We start from the raw sequence: 16,465 nt of genomic DNA, 5'->3' as shown, positions 1-16,465 counted from the left end.
TCAATAAAAATCAATTTGACATCTAAAATTATTTTGTAGGAGATACATATTATTTTTGCTATGGCAAATAAAGTTAAGGTAAGCATTAAAATTTTAATAATGCGATGACAAGTTTCAGTTAGTTTAAATACAATGTAAGAAAATTGAGCTAAATCCCAAAGTGAACCACAAATTTTAAAAATTCATACTCTAATGCTTCTTAAATATTTACTTTGCAGTTAATTAAGGTAGTCAATTTCAAATACAGTGGAGTTATGGGCTATACACCACATCAAACTTGCTAGATGTGGCATTGCCAAGGGATCTTTAATGAAAATGATTCCCCTTTTGGCCAGGAGATGGAGCTGACATGTAAGATGCGGCCTTACATTTATTTATTTATTTATTTCAGTTTAGCATGCTGCTTTCTAACAGACAGTGGGTACCATAGAGTATATGTCAGAACAGAAAGCTAAGGCAGAAACAGAGAGGATGCTGCAGTCGTCCTTTTTGTTTTTTCTTCTTCAGTGAGGATGGAGCACGTGTGAGATTTTAGTTTCTACTGTAGCCAAAATTCTGAATAACTGCATTGGAGAATATTATATTTAACACATATGTGGATTCTGAGCTATGACTTACAATTCCCTTTATTTCAGGTAAGCCAGAATGATTCTATCTTTGACCTACCAATGAATTGTTATTTATGTTAATGGTAACATTTAAAATGTGTGCTTTGTGAGCTTGGATTTTGATCTAGGAGATTCAAAAGCTGTAATTCTAGCTATTCTGTATCTTTAAATCTTCCTAGCCTGAAATGAGCTCTGACTTTAGCATGCTGTATTTTAGTATTTATTTGGCTTTCTGATCTATTTCTGTGGCTATGTTTGTGTACCTTTTGATGATAAAGCTTTCAAAGTGAAGGATGGATCTTCCTTTCAGGAGGGAAATACTGCTCCTTAATGTGGTGAACAAATTGTAGAAATGTAATGAAGCAGATTAACATGGCAGCAGGCTTTTCCAAAGCCCAGGGCTGAGCCTTTTGATAGCAGCCTCCGAGGCACGTCCACATCCTGAGCCCAAAGGCCTTCTGAGCAGTTCTTACCAGTAATGATGATATGGGTTATTTATGCTTTTTTTCTTCCCATTTATGAAAAATATGTAAGTCATTTCTCCCACATGAGTGGAAGATTTATGTAATGTGTTTAGTAGACTTGGAATGATGGTACAGACCCTGCCCTTCTTCCAGTGTGGTTGTGAGGAGGACACTGAAAACAAATTAATTACTGAGAAAATGAATTTTTCTTAGATTGTGGTAGATTTGTGAGGATAGGACTGTGGCCATTTAAAATAGTTGATGTTGTATAAGATGCTCACATTTAAAATTATTTTTCGTCATGTGACATTAGCTGTGCTGAAGAGTGGAATGACTCAGGAGCTAGAAATTGCATGCCACAGCCTTGCTTTTCTGCTGCTTCTCATGCTTTCCCCTAAATTCTCTTGGTATTATTATCCAATTAACAGGAAGAAAACAATTTAAAAGTCCCAGTCGTCATTTAGGTGAATTTATAATGGAATTTTAATATGTTTAAAAATTATTTTTGTAAGATCATTTTTAAATATCTGATTCCTTCCTCTTTTGAAAGTGCATTTGTATGTATGTGTGTCATGCTGGTGGTGGAGGTGGCAGGTGCATCAGGATGTTTCTATCTTACGCATCGTTTTTTCTTTTTTTCTTGTAAAGTGGTGGTTGTGCTGTGTCAGAGGTTGTGAAAGCAATGGGGAATGATCTTACAGAAGGGTTCGAACCACTAAGAAAAAAATTAATTCCTTTCACATGTGGAATCTAGAAAGAGATTTAAGTTCCATACAATTCTAGTTACATGAAAATTTTTTAGGAACTCAGATTTTTAGCATTTACCTATCTCATTATTTAAAGAAAAACAGTTGTGGCTGAGAGAGTAAGTAAAATTTCCCAGAGCCACATAATTAGAATCAGAGGCAAGGCTTGAATACTGACTGACAGGGTTCAGTCTTTCATAGCAGTAACACAGTTTACATCTAGTGTGAACATATCTGAATGGCATGTACCAGGTATACTGATGTTGACTCTGTGTGTGTGTGTGTGTGTGTGTGTGTGTGTGTGCAGGGGTGTAAATTTTGTGAAGTATTTTCTTTTAGTGTTCATGTTACAGTGGCATAGCATATACAGTGTTCAGTTTTCTCAGGGGTCTTGACAAAGCACCCAAGAAAACCAATAAAAGAACTATGGAGATGCTCTGTTTCTTAGTATTCTCCTTACACCCTTTGATGAGGTATGTCATTCTACTCTCTGCCCATGAATGATATGGATGGTCACATACTATCTTGCAACTCCATTCCTCCTAGCTAATAAAACAGACTATACATGTGGTCTGTTGACCCTGAACATCATCTCATGCCCTGGCTTTCCTTTTTTTCACCTCCTGGGCACAGGATGCATCCTACTATTTCAATATCTTGAGGGGAAAAAAAAGAGACCTGGATTCAACCCTTGGGTTGGGAAGATCCCCTTGAGGAGGGCATGGAAACTCACTCCAGTATTCTTGCCTGGAAAATCCCCATGGACAGAAGAGCCTGGCAGGTTAGAGTCCATGGAGTCTCAAAGACTCTGACACAACTGAGCGACTAAGCACAGTACAGCACACACCTACCAAGAACAGTCCATGGAAGGGATTGAGATGTAAACAAAGGCATATAGTTTATACCTCATGGAATGTAGGATGGAAATGTGCTTGTACTCAAACTATTATAAACATCAAAATGAAAAATGAAGAAAAGTGGGAAAGTGAATGGAACAGGTATATGAGTACCTATCTAGTGCGAGGTGCTGTGTTACAACCTGAGATTCACAATAAGCCAAAAGTCACAATTTCTGTCCACAAGGAACTCAGAGCCCAGAGAAAATGATTTTAAGGGGATATGATAGTTAATTACTTCTTTAAGAGTGATCTAGGTATAAATAAATAAAAATATAAAGTTGTTTATTCTAAGCACAAAGGTTAGGCATGCAAATATTGCTAAGACATAGTGAAGACGTTATATAGGGAAATTAAAGAGAATGGTAAATAATCCAACCTGACTGAAACATGAGGGTGTTGTATGTATTTCCCTTGTGGCAGAAAAAGTAAGGATAATGAATTTGGGTTTTGATGTTATGCATTTACATACTAACTTGTACTACCACACAGAGATGATCTGGAAGATGGTGAAAATTTTACATCTAGCCATGGGACAGGAATGTGAAGTCTTGAGAAGGCAGAGGCATGATGAGAGTCCCATCCTTTACAATGAAGCCTCTGAAATAGCTGCTTTCTTGGGTAACATTAACTGAGTTTGGTTTAGAATTGCCTGAATAGGACATTACTTCCTTATTTCAAGACCTGGTTGGGGTTGTACTATGAGCCTGACAGGCCATGGAACAGGAGCAGGCATTTAGGTGGCAGTAAACCACCGCACAGTTGCACTCATCACACACGCTAGTAAAGTAATGCTCAAAATTCTCCAAGCCAGGCTTCAGCAGTACGTGAACCGTGAACTTCCAGATGTTCAAGCTGGTTTTAGAAAAGGCAGAGAAACCAGACATCAAATTGCCAAGATCCACTGGATCATCAAAAAAGCAAGAGAGTTTCAGAAAAACATCTATTTCTGCTTTATTGACTATGCCAAAGCCTTTGACTGTGTGGATCAGAATAAACTGTGGAAAATTCTGAAAGACATGGGAATACCAGACCCCCTGACTTGCCTCTTGAGAAACCTATATGCAGGAAGCAACAGTTAGAACTGGACATGGAACAACAGACTGGTTCCAAATAGGAAAAGGAGTCCGTCAAGGCTGTTTATTGTCACCCTGCTTATTTAACTTCTATGCAGAGTACATCATGAGAAACGCTGGGCTGGAAGAAACACAAGCTGGAATCAAGATTGCTGGGAGAAATATCAATAACCTCACATATGCAGATGACACCACCCTTATGGCAGAAAGTGAAGAGGAAGTAAAAAGCCTCTTGATGAAAGTGAAAGAGGAGAGTGAAAAAGTTGACTTAAAGCTCAACATTCAGAAAACGAAGATCATGGCATCTGGTCCCATCACTTGATGGGGAATAGATGGGTAAACAGTGGAAACAGTGTCAGACTTTATTTTTGGGGGCTCCAAAATCACTGCAGATGGTGATTGCAGCCATGAAATTAAAAGACGCTTACTCCTTGGAAGGAAAGTTATGACCAACCTAGATAGCATATTCAAAAGCAGAGACATTACTTTGCCAACAAAGGTCTGTCTAGTCAAGGCTATGGTTTTTCCAGTAGTCATGTATGGATATGAGAGTTGGACTGTGAAGAAAGCTGAGCACCGAAGAATTGATGCTTTTGAAGTGTGGTGTTGGAGAAGACTCTTGAGAGTCCCTTGGACTGCAAGGAGATCCAACCAGTCCATTCTGAAGGAGATCCAGTCCTGGGTGTTCTTTGGAAGGAATGATGCTAAAGCTGAAACTCCAGTACTTTGGCCACCTCATGTGAAGAGTTGAGTCATTGGAAAAGACTCTGATGCTGGGAGGGATTGGGGGCAGGAGGAGAAGGGGACGACAGAGGATGAGATGGCTGGATGGCATCACCGACTCGATGGACGTGAGTTTTGAGTGAACTCCGGGATTGGTGATGGACAGGGAGGCCTGGCGTGCTGCAGTTCATGGGGTCGCAAAGAGTCGGATACCACTGAGCAACTGAAATGAACTGAACTGAAGTGAACTGAGACACAGATGGGGCTTCCCAGGTGGCTCAGTGGTAAAGAATCCACTTGCAAAGTAGGTAGGAGTCTTGAGAGATACGGGTTTGATCTCTGGGTCAGGAAGACCCCCAGAAAAGAAAATGGCATCCCACTCCGGGATTCTTGCCTGGAGAATCCCATGGACAGAGGAGCCTGGTGGGCTGCAGACCATGGAGTCACAAAGAGTCGGACACTGCTGAGCACAGCACAGCACAAACATAGATAACTTCCCTTAGGGCTGACCTTGGACAACCCTATATAGCAAATTTCACCCCTGCTTCATGGGAGTCACATATAGATAGTCTCATAGCTATCACATCGGCTTCTAAGCTTTATAAATGAGAATATCATTATCTAGCCTCAAATCTGCAGTTATTAAAATATTAAGGTAGAATTTAGATTTTATTTGGGTTTGCTTTTATTCTTTTGTTATTAAAAAATTTTAGATTATTTTTGCTACCTGTGGAACTCTTAACCTTTATCCATCCATTTCAGAACCTGATGTTTATTTGTCTCCATCTTTTCCTGACCAGCAGCATGGGCACTTTGAGGGCATACTTGGGATAATTGATGATTTGGATTGAAACAGTAGTTCAAGTTCAGTTCTACTAACACTCATTGCCGTGGGCAATGCTTGGCACTAGATGTTCTAACTGGAAACTGGAAACTGGAAAATGCTAACTGTACAGTGGCAAACCCAGTGTTACCAAACTTAGCTTCAAGAATCTAACACTGAGACACAAGTGTTGGTAAAAGGAAAGATAACTATTGAGGAAACTGTCAATCCTGTGGAGAAGGTGGACTCTTAAACCTTATCCATTTCAGAACTTGATGTTTATTTGTCTCCATCTTTTCCTGAATAACTCTTGTTGCAAAAAACCAACCCCCCATCTCCCCAGGTTTTGCTCAGAGATTATAAAGGGAAAAAAGAAAGGGTTACCTGTTGGGGACGGGGTAATCTTCTATTTTCAGAGATGATTGTCTTGATCACATGGCTCAAAGTAGCCGTCATGTCTCGCTGTGACCTGAGGCATAAATCTTTGATCAGCTAGTCTTTCTGGTTCCAACTCATCTGGGCTCTATACACTTGTGGTCAGTATACAGTCAGCGTTTCCCACCTGGTGGGGCTTTCAGTATCTGCAAAACATCTCAAAGGGTAGGGCTCAGAAAATTGTCCATAGCATTTGAGAAGGATCTAAAGATCCTTCCTTGACTTCGTTTAATGGCTAAAGTGTTATTACTTTGTATTTCTTTGACTGTTTTCCTTTCTTTCTGTATTTTCTTACTTCTGTAATTAAATTTATTCTTTGGTTGGAGTTTTTCCACAGACAGGAGGCAGGTGAAGGACATGGGGTGGGAGAGGACTGTCTTGGAAGGCCCATGGGGCTCTGCTCAGTTCCATATGTGCCATCACTTCTCAGCTCAGGGTCCTTTCAAGGGATTATATTCTGTCTGGTTTTAAGTATTTCCCTTTGAGAAATACTTATTTTAAAATGTAATTTTCTAGTAAGTCATAGGAAGCACAAGGTAAGGCTTAGAATATTTTTCAGATTCCTGCTCTAAGCAAATATGCTAGAAGGTACACATCGAGGTCTTCTAAAACTTCTGTTAAAAAAAAAACCAAACTTTTGTAACAAAATTCACACATACTTTTAATATCAACTGCAGATCACTTTCAGATGCTTCCTGTGGTTAAAAAAGCACTACTTCCCCTACTTGTATAACTGCTTGCTCTATTAATCATTAATGCATTTTGCTCAGTGTGCTATAAATACTGATAATGGTTGCAAACAAGTGGAAAATAATTCAAATGGTTTTAATATAGATTTTGTATTTTAAAATACTGCAGATTTGTAGTTTTGCCTGTACCTACTTCACATGTCTCATGTCTAGAAGTTTACTATGATCTTCTCTAGTGTTTAATTATAGCAAAAGTAAGATTTATGAAAAATTATTTGCTATGTTGGAAAAGGTCTTGCTTTAGGATTCAAACAAGAAGAAAGATCATCATTCCAATGAAGGCAAATAAGCTTCTAATCATCAAAATGTAATTTCATATTATATTTATTTTAAGAGCATTAAAAGTGGATATACATTTCATGATAAATAACATTGGCTATATGCCTACTGAGGTATTATTTCTAAGTAGGAAAAGATGGCTTGCATCAAGAACATGAAGTGAAATCATATTAAAATTCAAAAGTAAAAGCTATTCACTTATCTCCCTATAATAGTCACACATTAGTGTAATCTCCACCTTACTGTATTGGGGTTAGAGAAATTCGAGGTGGGTGAAAGCAGAGATGGAGGTGGACTTGGCAAATCAAAAATGTAAATTTTTACCAGTGATATGACATTAAATTTTTAAATCAAGGCTTTTATTTGGAAGAAAATATAGTTACTAACTACATTAATAATTTAGAAAGAAAACATTTCTATCATATAAGGACCTTTGTTATTTGTAGGAATTTTTGGAAAAAAGGTTTAAGAATCAAAGGTAAATTTAAATACATTTTATCTATTAGAATATATTATTATTATTTTTTTCTTTTTTTGTTGTTTTTTTTAAATTTTATTTAATTTTTAAACTTTACATAATTGTATTAGTTTTGCCAAATATCAAAATGAATCCACCACAGGTATACATGTGTTCCCCATCCTGAACCCTCCTCCCTCCTCCCTCCCCATACCATCCCTCTGGGTTGTCCCAGTGCACTAGCCCCAAGCATCCAGTATTGTGCATCGAACCTGGACTGGCATCTCGTTTCATACATGATATTTTACATGTTTCAATGCCATTCTCTCAAATCTTCCCACCCTCTCCCTCTCCCACAGAGTCCATAAGACTGTTCTATAGAACATATTAAAGATTTTTGAGGTTAAGTAAACATAATTTTTGTTATCTTTTTGTGTCTACTTGCTAAAAAATAATTTTGTACTAGAATAAAATGGTCTTAGGAATCAACCACCCTCAAGAAGTGCTTTGAATTGTTTGAATTATATTTATAGTTTTGAATGACTAAGTCTTATATTGATATCTAGGAGCAGTTGGGATTATAAAATGCTTCCAGCATGAGCATGTCTTGGTAGTATTAGCAAATAATTATGCAATCATGTGATTGCATAATTATACTGTGCTATATCTTGTGTTGGATGATATTTATGGGAGAGTGATAAGTGAACAACACTTCCTATTAGGCTTATAGGAAGGATAGTAGATTGGTTATAATATCATGAAAAAATAGAATTTATGATAAGAGATCATTTGAAAAATGATCCAAATTCCTGTGCATGCATGAGGCTGCAATCTTGACCTTTGTAATATGGAGAGTTGAAATTCAGAATCCCTGTGTACAGCATAGAGCCTTAAGGAGTTGTACCCTTACTGAAATGAGAATTAGAGAATGTAATCTGCTGATACAGGAATTCAAAGAAACTTGTTTCTGTCCTGTCTTTTAGGGGGAGGAAAGAGTCTTTTAGAAAGACTTAACTCTAGGACTGTGTGTGACTAGTAAATCAAGTCACTTTAGCTTCTGGATATATACCGTTCTGTGGGAAGGAATTCCTCATTGTATAAATTAACACAGAGATCAGTATCAGGTCAGTGACATCTCAAGTGCTTGGCAGATGGAATTGTAAAAGTGCTAAATCACTGTAAACCTAAATCATTGTAAATGTTTGTAAAATCATTTTCTCAAATTTTAAATATGTAAGGAAAAGAATCTTAAGATAAACTCATAATAAAAAATTGTAAACTACATGAGAAATAAACCACCATAAGAGATATTCACCAGACATAACAAAAAATAATTAGAACTAGCATCTCAGGAATTTGGGATAATACAATAATCTATAATAAAATATAAATGAACATATTTAAAATTATAAACTGTTAAGGAATAAAAATGCTACTAAGTAAAATAGGTATATTTTAAAAGAAACCAAATAGAAATTTATAAATGAAAATTATAAGAACTAGCATTTTAAACTTCAGTAAATGGATTTAGTAGAATAGATTCAGCTGAAATAAGAGTTAAAATTTTGTAGATGGATATAAGGATTTACCTAGGATGTATCAATTGCATTCTTGATGTTAAAAAAGCAAAATAAGCAGAGTTAAAATTTTCAGCAATAAGAAACAGATATTTGAGAAGGAGATAATTGAGATAATGGGGGAGAATTAAATAGAAGAGAAAATTCCGTATTGATCAAGACATGTTTCTTTGGATAGAACCCCAGCTTGAACAGTATTTTAACCCAACTAAACCCCAACTCATTGGTCTTATCACACTTTCACTGTTCTTAATGTCCTCTTTCCTTTTTTAAATAAATTCTATGGTCATTCCTTACATACACACATACACACTTAACAAACTCTCCCTCGCTCTTTTTTTAATTTCCTGGTGAAATCCCCTCCTAGTTATATCCAACTCTCCCCTTACTCCATGTGTGCACCCGTGTAGCTGGTCACAAGCACAAAACCCAAGTGGGCCCTTGATGCTGCCCAGCAATCATACCACCGTTCCCTAGACCACTCATATCCCAGTTTCCTGGACTTGGATTTCATGCCCTTTCTTTTCTTCTCAAACCACCAATACTCCCTACTTCATGTTGACTCTTAGTCGACAACGCTGTTTCCTGAGAAAATTGAAACAATCAGAAGATATTTTTCCTTCAAGACTTTCCTCACTAAATGCATTTCCCCACCAAGCTCTGCACCCACATATCCTACTTCCCACCTGTTACCTTAAATTAGCTACCTCTGCTTCTACCTAAAACAATCCATGCATCTGTGCACTAGACCCTATTCCTTCTTACCTACACAAGACTCCACTTCAGCAATTTTTTTCTCTCTCTCCTACACCAGTAATTTTAGCTTCTTACTGTATGATCATGCAAACATTTTATTATTGCTCATATGTTAAATCTTTTTTCTTCCTTCAGCAACTACTTCTCCATTTCAGTCCTCCCCTTTTCAAAATGACTTGTCAAGACTGTTTGTTATATTCTATGTCCATTTTTCTCTACCCATTCTCTTTTAGTCAAGCTTTCACTCTCACCGTTTTGCCAATTCTTGATGGGAATACAGGAGCCACCACATTGTCCAGTGGTCCATTCTGTCTTTGTCTCTGTCTTTGTGTGTGTCTGAGCACAATGCAGTATTGGACATAATGCATCATTGCATTTCGCTTGATGTACTTCCTTCTCTTGGATTCCAGGACAGGACATGGTCTTGGTTCTTTTTCTATTCACTCTTCCACATCACTTTTCTCTTTACCCTGCCTTTCCAAAGTTCATTACTTATGACTGTCCCTGATCCATTCCCTGATTCTCTTTTTTTCCCTCTATCTTCATCACCTTCTTGTGATTCATTGAGTCCCATGGCTTTAAATGCCATGTAAATAGTCATAATTTCCAAAAGACTTATGTGTCCCACTGTTTATTTGACATGTTGCCTTTGATATCTCAAAGAGAACTCAAAGTTAACATGCCCTAAACTACATTTCTGAATTTTCCTCTCCCTGACCAACCTGGTCCACCCCCTGCCTTCCCCATTTTACTTCTTAGGGGATAACTCTAGTCTTACTTATCCTCAGGCTAAAAGCTTTAGAATCACTTTTGAGTATTCTCTTTCTCTCATATCCTATATCCATTCCCTATGGAATTCCTGTTGATTTCATCTTCAGAATACTTTCAGAAGCTGACTACATCCTGGCATCTTGACTGCTACTTCCCTGGTCCAAGCCATTACCATATCTCTCCTGGATTTATGCCTTGGTTTCTTAAAACTGGACTTAATTCATCTACTTCTTCTCCTTCTACACTCAGCAGATGGGAGTAAGATTGTGCCACATCTCTTCTCAAAATCCTCTAAGTGTGCCTATTGCTTTCAGAGTAAAAACTATGTTACAGTTTCCGATAAGATTCAGTTGAATCTGGTCTCCGTCACATTATTTCTCTGACATCATCTCCAATTTCTCTTTCCCCTATTCACTTTTACTATTTCTTGAATGTTCCAGGAACACTCACGTCTTTAGGGAGGTTCATCTTCCTGGAAGGCTTCTGCCTCAGATATTTGCATAACTAATTCCTTCACCTGCTTCAAGTCTGTGTTCAAATGGCATTTCTAAATGATGCCTACTCTGACTATGCAATTAAAAATCTCAGCTCCCTTCCCCTACTCCATTCTTTTGGTTCCCCCATACTCTGCTGAACTTTCTTTTTACTTTTTGCTTTACTCTTTTTTCCTTTCCTTTTTTTTTTTGTTCCTTTCCCTTCTTAAAACTTACAACTTCTGGCACACTGTGTAATTTCTATCTGCTCTGTCAATAATGTAAACTCCAAATGGACAAAGATTATTATCTTTTTGGTGCACTGATTTATCACAAGTGCTCAGAATGGTTTCTGACAAATAGAAGTAACTAAAATTATATTTGTTGGGTAAATGAATGAACCAACTTAAATTGTATTCCTTTAAGCGCGCTTAGTGGTACTCTCAAGCACCTAGTCCACTGCCTGGCACATAAGAAAATTTCAAAACATGCTAGATTAATCATAGACTGAAAATTGAATATTGATCTAGTGTATACTATGTGTCCTGAACTTTCTCCATGCAGATTCCTTTAATTCTTGCAACAACCCTGAGGAGAAAAGTGTAAGTTTCATTTTTACAGATGTGATAGTTTTCATTTTTACAGCTGTTTGGCCCAGGACTCTATTCTTTCTCAACTATTTCTGTGTCCTCACTGTGTTATCTTCAGAGACTGTATCATAGAAGGTTAAATCTATTCCCTTGTTTAGAGATGACTAGAAGTAATAGTTGCAGTGTCAAATATATTGGGAATGTTCTGTTTTTGTTTTCAGTTGGAAGCAAATCTTTAGCGTTGTGAATAATAATTAATTTTCTTTTGTTGTCTTAATAAGTTAGGAAAATTGACTTTATATTTTGTCCTTTTAACTCTGTAACTGTTATAAAATTATTTACTATTTAATATACATCAACCACCAGGATTTTTTCCTACTTTATTGTGATATAATTGATATATAACATTGTGTAACTTTAAGGTGTACAACATGTTGATCTGATATACATATGTTGGCAAAATATTACTTATGTAGTGTTAACTAACACTTCCATAATATCACATAATTATTGTTCCTTTTTCTGTAGTGAGAATTTTAAAGATCTACTCTCTTAAATTTTTGACTATGTAATACATTATTGTTAATAATAATTTAAACAATAATTACAACACTGTACATTAGATCCCCAGAACTTGTTCATCTTCCAAGTGGAAGTTTCTGTTCTATGACCAGTATCTCTCCATTTTCTTCACTGTGTACCCCTAGGCCTTGATAACCATCATTCTCCTTTTTTAAGAGTTTGGCTTTTTTAGATTCCACATATAAATGATATCATACAGTATTTGTCTTTCTCTGACTGACTTCACTTAACCAAATCCCCCAAGCCATTAATTTTGTCACAAATGGCTGGATTTTTCTTCCTCATGGATGAATAATATTCAGTTGTATATAGAATATGATATATGCCACATCTCCTTTATCCATTCAGTCATTGATAGACACTTAGGTTATTTCTGTGTCCTGGCTATTGTGAACAACACTGCAATAAACAAGGGAATGAAGATATCCCTAAAATATTTGTTTCATGTCCTTGGATATATGTCAAAAACAGGATTGCTAGGTTATATGATGACTTTATTTTTAGTTATTTAAGGAACTGCTGTACTGCTTTCTATTGTGGTTGTACCAATTTACATTCCCATGGCTGGTGCACGAGAAAGAAAGAAAGTGAAAGTGAAGTCACTTTGTCATGTCCGACTCTTTGCGACCCCACAGACTGTAGCCTATCAGGCTCCTCCGTCCGTGGGATTTTCCAGGCAAAAGTGCTGGAGTGGAATGCTATTTCCTTCTCCAGATCCTCACCTTTCTCCACATCCTCACCTCTACTTGTTGTCTCTTGTCTTTTTGATGATAGCTATTTGGCAACCCACTCCAGTATTCTTGCCTGGAGAGTCCCAGGGACGGGGAGCCTGGTGGGCTGCCGTCTGTGGGGTTGCACAGAGCCGGACACAACTGAAGCGACTTGGCAGCAGCAGCATTCTAATAGATGTCAGTGATATCCCATTGTGTTTTTGATTTACTTTTCCATGATATGGTGATCAGTGATGCCAAGCACCTTTTCATGTATCTGTTTCCCATTTGAATATCTTCCTTGGAAAAAGTCCTATTCATGTCCTTTGGCATTTTAAAATAGGCTGAATTTTTCCTATTGAGTTGTATATGTTCTTTATATGACTTTGGATATTGGCCTCTTATCCAGTATATGGTTTGCAAATACTTTCTCCCACTCTGAAGGTTGCTGCTTCGTTTTGCTGACTGTTTCTCTTGTTGTGCAGAAGCCTTTTAGCTTGGTGTAGTCCTCTTGTTAATTTTTGCTTTTGTTGCTCGTGTTTTTGGTGTCATATCCCTCCCCCCAACAAAAGCTGTTGCCAGACCAGTGTCAAAAAATTTCCTAATTTTTTCTAGTAAATTACAGTTTCAGATATTATGTTTTAACTCTTCAACTCATTTCAAGTTAGTTTGTGTATGTGGTGTAAAATAGGGGTTCAGTATCATTCTTTTGCATGCGATTTTCCAGTTTTCCCAGCACCATTGATTGAAGTGGCTGTCCTTTCCCCACTGGGTGTTCTTGGTTTCTTTGTCAAATATTAGTTGGCCTTATATGTGAGGGTTTATTTCTGGGCTCTCAGTTCTCTGACAGTGGTCTATGTGTGTGTTTTTATGCCAGTGCCTTTCTGTCTTGACCATGATACCTTTGTAGTATAGTCTGAAATCAGGTGATGCAATTCTTCCAGCTTTATTCTTCTTTCTCAGTGTTTAGCTATTTCAGGTCTTTGGCATATAGTGCTCTCACGGAAGTAGTTTTGTTTGTGGATAGATGCCAAGTTTCTGTTGTTGTGTGGGAAGAGAAATACAAGGGACATCTTATGATGACATGTCATTAAACCACTATAGTTTAATTGAAACTACCCAGTTTAGCTGTCCCAGACTCTTCAATGATGTCTTCTACATTTCAGCTTAGATATTTGTCTTTTTTAAAGGCTTATATATGTCTTTATTACTTTATTTGTAGAAAATTCTGCCAATAAAATATATAGTCTATAAAATATATGCCTGAAATATATGTCTATAAAATATATAATCATATAGAAAATATATGACTTTCTACTTAATCATACTGAAAGATATATCCACTGAATATATTTCTGTCCTCAATAGATTCCAGGGTTCCAATGAAAAAATTTTTTATAATATTCCATGCTTCAGAAAACATATGTGAACTTTTGTCCTCATTAAATCTAACTCAAATGTCACTTCCTTTATAATGCTGTCTCTGATGTCTTCACATGCAATGTCACATTTTCCTCTATACTTCCATTGCATCCTGCAGCTCTCTCTACACTTGTCATAATGTGGACTAGCCAGATTTATGTGCACCTGGGTCATCTATCATGTAAAATTGTTTACTGCGTAAGAACAGACGTGTGTCTTATCAGCCTACCAATCTATCCAGTACCTACACATACTGTCTTCCATAGAAGGTGATCAGTACATTTGCTGAGCTGTGGTCATTTAAAACGGCGATGAAGGTACTATTTGAAATGTCTGACTTTCACAGCATAACTATGTTCTACTTTAAGTGAGTCATTAAAATAGTTTTTAATTGTTTACTTTAATGTAATTGGCTTAAATGGCTTTTAAATTTTGTGTTTTAATAGACTATCTGGTGATGTGTAAAAGAATATGGATGCAGAATATATTTTAAAATTTCAGACAATAATAATAAATATAATTTTAGGGGTCTCTTTCTGTCTCTCTCACACACACGCAATCTCTACTCAAGATATCATTCATAAGGAATTCTCTTACTCCATGACTGAATAAGGTTTATAATCAATAGCAGAATTAATCAGCGATAGTCCCACAAACACATATGCATACACACAAATATCTATGGTCTTTCCCTCTATTATTATTAATATATTATAATTATTATTATCAAACTTTAAAAATGCAACCTAAAAAGTAAATTGACCAAACATCGGGAGGAAGTAATAAAATGTAGATTGCAATACTATTCTGGTGTCACAATAGTGAGGGATGTGTATCTTGTAGAATGCATCAATTCCTTAATTGAAGATCTGTTTAAGACAACACTTTTTACTCAACCAATACAGTTTTTTAATGTTTTTGAAGGTCTTATTTTGGATTAATTTTAGGTTTGAAAAAGAGTTGCAAAGATAGTGCAGAGAATTACCCCACATATCTGTCACCCAGTTTCCCCTGATGGAGACCTCTTCTAAAATCATGGGACATTTATTAAAACAAAGAAATGAGCACTGCACTGTACTGTTAACTGACTGTAGGTGTTAGACTGCCCTGTTCTGGGTCAGATCCAGAACAAAGCATAGCATTTAGTCTCCTTGCCCCTTTGTCCCCTCCAACCTGTGACAGCCTCGCAATCTTTCTTTGTCTCTCTTGACCTCAAAACTGCTGAGTAGTGGTCAGATATTTCCTAGAATATTCCTCAATTTGGGTTTTGTCTGATGTTTTCTCATGCTCACACTCAGATTATGGATGTGAGAGAAGAGTACCCCAGAGTTGGGTGTTTTTCCCTCATGCCATGAAGGGTGCCTGCTATCAGCATGATTTGTCACTGATGATGGAAACCTTGATCACTTGGATAAGGTTCAGCCAATAAATTTAATCTCTGGTTCCATGTCATTCATCATTTTTCCATGAGCTTATGGTTTCTCAAATTCCTAACCTTGGTTAAGTCCTAAGAAAAATAGTGATATAATTGTATTGATGTAATTTTGATTTGAAACAGACATTAACAAGTAAGGTTTCTTTTATTTCTCTGACAAAAAGAATGTATGTTATGAGTAAATATGAGACATTAAATGCCATTTTAGCATCTGGATATAGTTCATATTCTTTATTGATTCACTGACATAATACATTTCATGAATATATTTTCTAATACTGTATTATTTTTTCATGGCTATTTTGGTTGTTGCTTTTCGGTGTGCTATTAAGTAATGAACAGATTTTGTTTAAGATTTTTGTATCTGTTTTCACTAGTGGTGTTGGTTGTAGATTCCATTTCTGGTAAGGTTTTACTATGAAGTTTGTATTTGTTTCTTAACTCTCTTGGATAATTTGTTTACCTCTGCTTTGAGTCCATTTAAAAATGTGGAAATAAAATGCTTCTGTATAATGTCAATATTTATTTTCTAGAAGATATCAATAACTTCTGTAAAGCAATACCTTTGTTATTATAACTTAGTTTTACATATTTTTTCAATTAGTTGTCCTATAATCTGTCTGATCAAGTTTTCTACTTCTTATACGATATTGACAATTTCATTTTCATGCATGTTATACATTTCATAGAGAATGTTAAAGATTTATGAATTTCACAATAAGTTTTATAATGTGTTGTAGTCAAGGAATGTGGGCTAGGTCTGAAAATTCTACCTTTTAGAGTTTATTAAGTTAGGATATTTTATTTGTTTAGTTGCTTGTTTGTTGCTTGTTGCTTTGTTGCTATACAATTGATCAGTTTTAGAAATTATAAAAGAAAATTTCTCTGTACAG

At 36.4% G+C, this 16,465-nt stretch overlaps 1 protein-coding gene across 1 annotated transcript in view; it reads left to right on the top strand.

Annotated features, from left to right (window-relative positions):
- Window positions 1–417: 417 nt before the first annotated feature.
- Window positions 418–16,465, top strand: part of SCN2A (sodium voltage-gated channel alpha subunit 2) — a 137,628-nt gene continuing 121,580 nt past the window's right edge. Inside the window, exon 1 of the mRNA XM_061436464.1 lies at window positions 418–635. The gene's annotated coding sequence lies outside the window, so the exon portion shown is untranslated. The remainder of the gene's footprint in view (window positions 636–16,465) is intronic.

Source organism: Bos javanicus, chromosome 2 (genome assembly GCF_032452875.1).
Source record: "Bos javanicus breed banteng chromosome 2, ARS-OSU_banteng_1.0, whole genome shotgun sequence".
NCBI lineage: Eukaryota > Metazoa > Chordata > Mammalia > Artiodactyla > Bovidae > Bos > Bos javanicus.
This window is presented reverse-complemented; position numbering and strand designations above follow the sequence as displayed.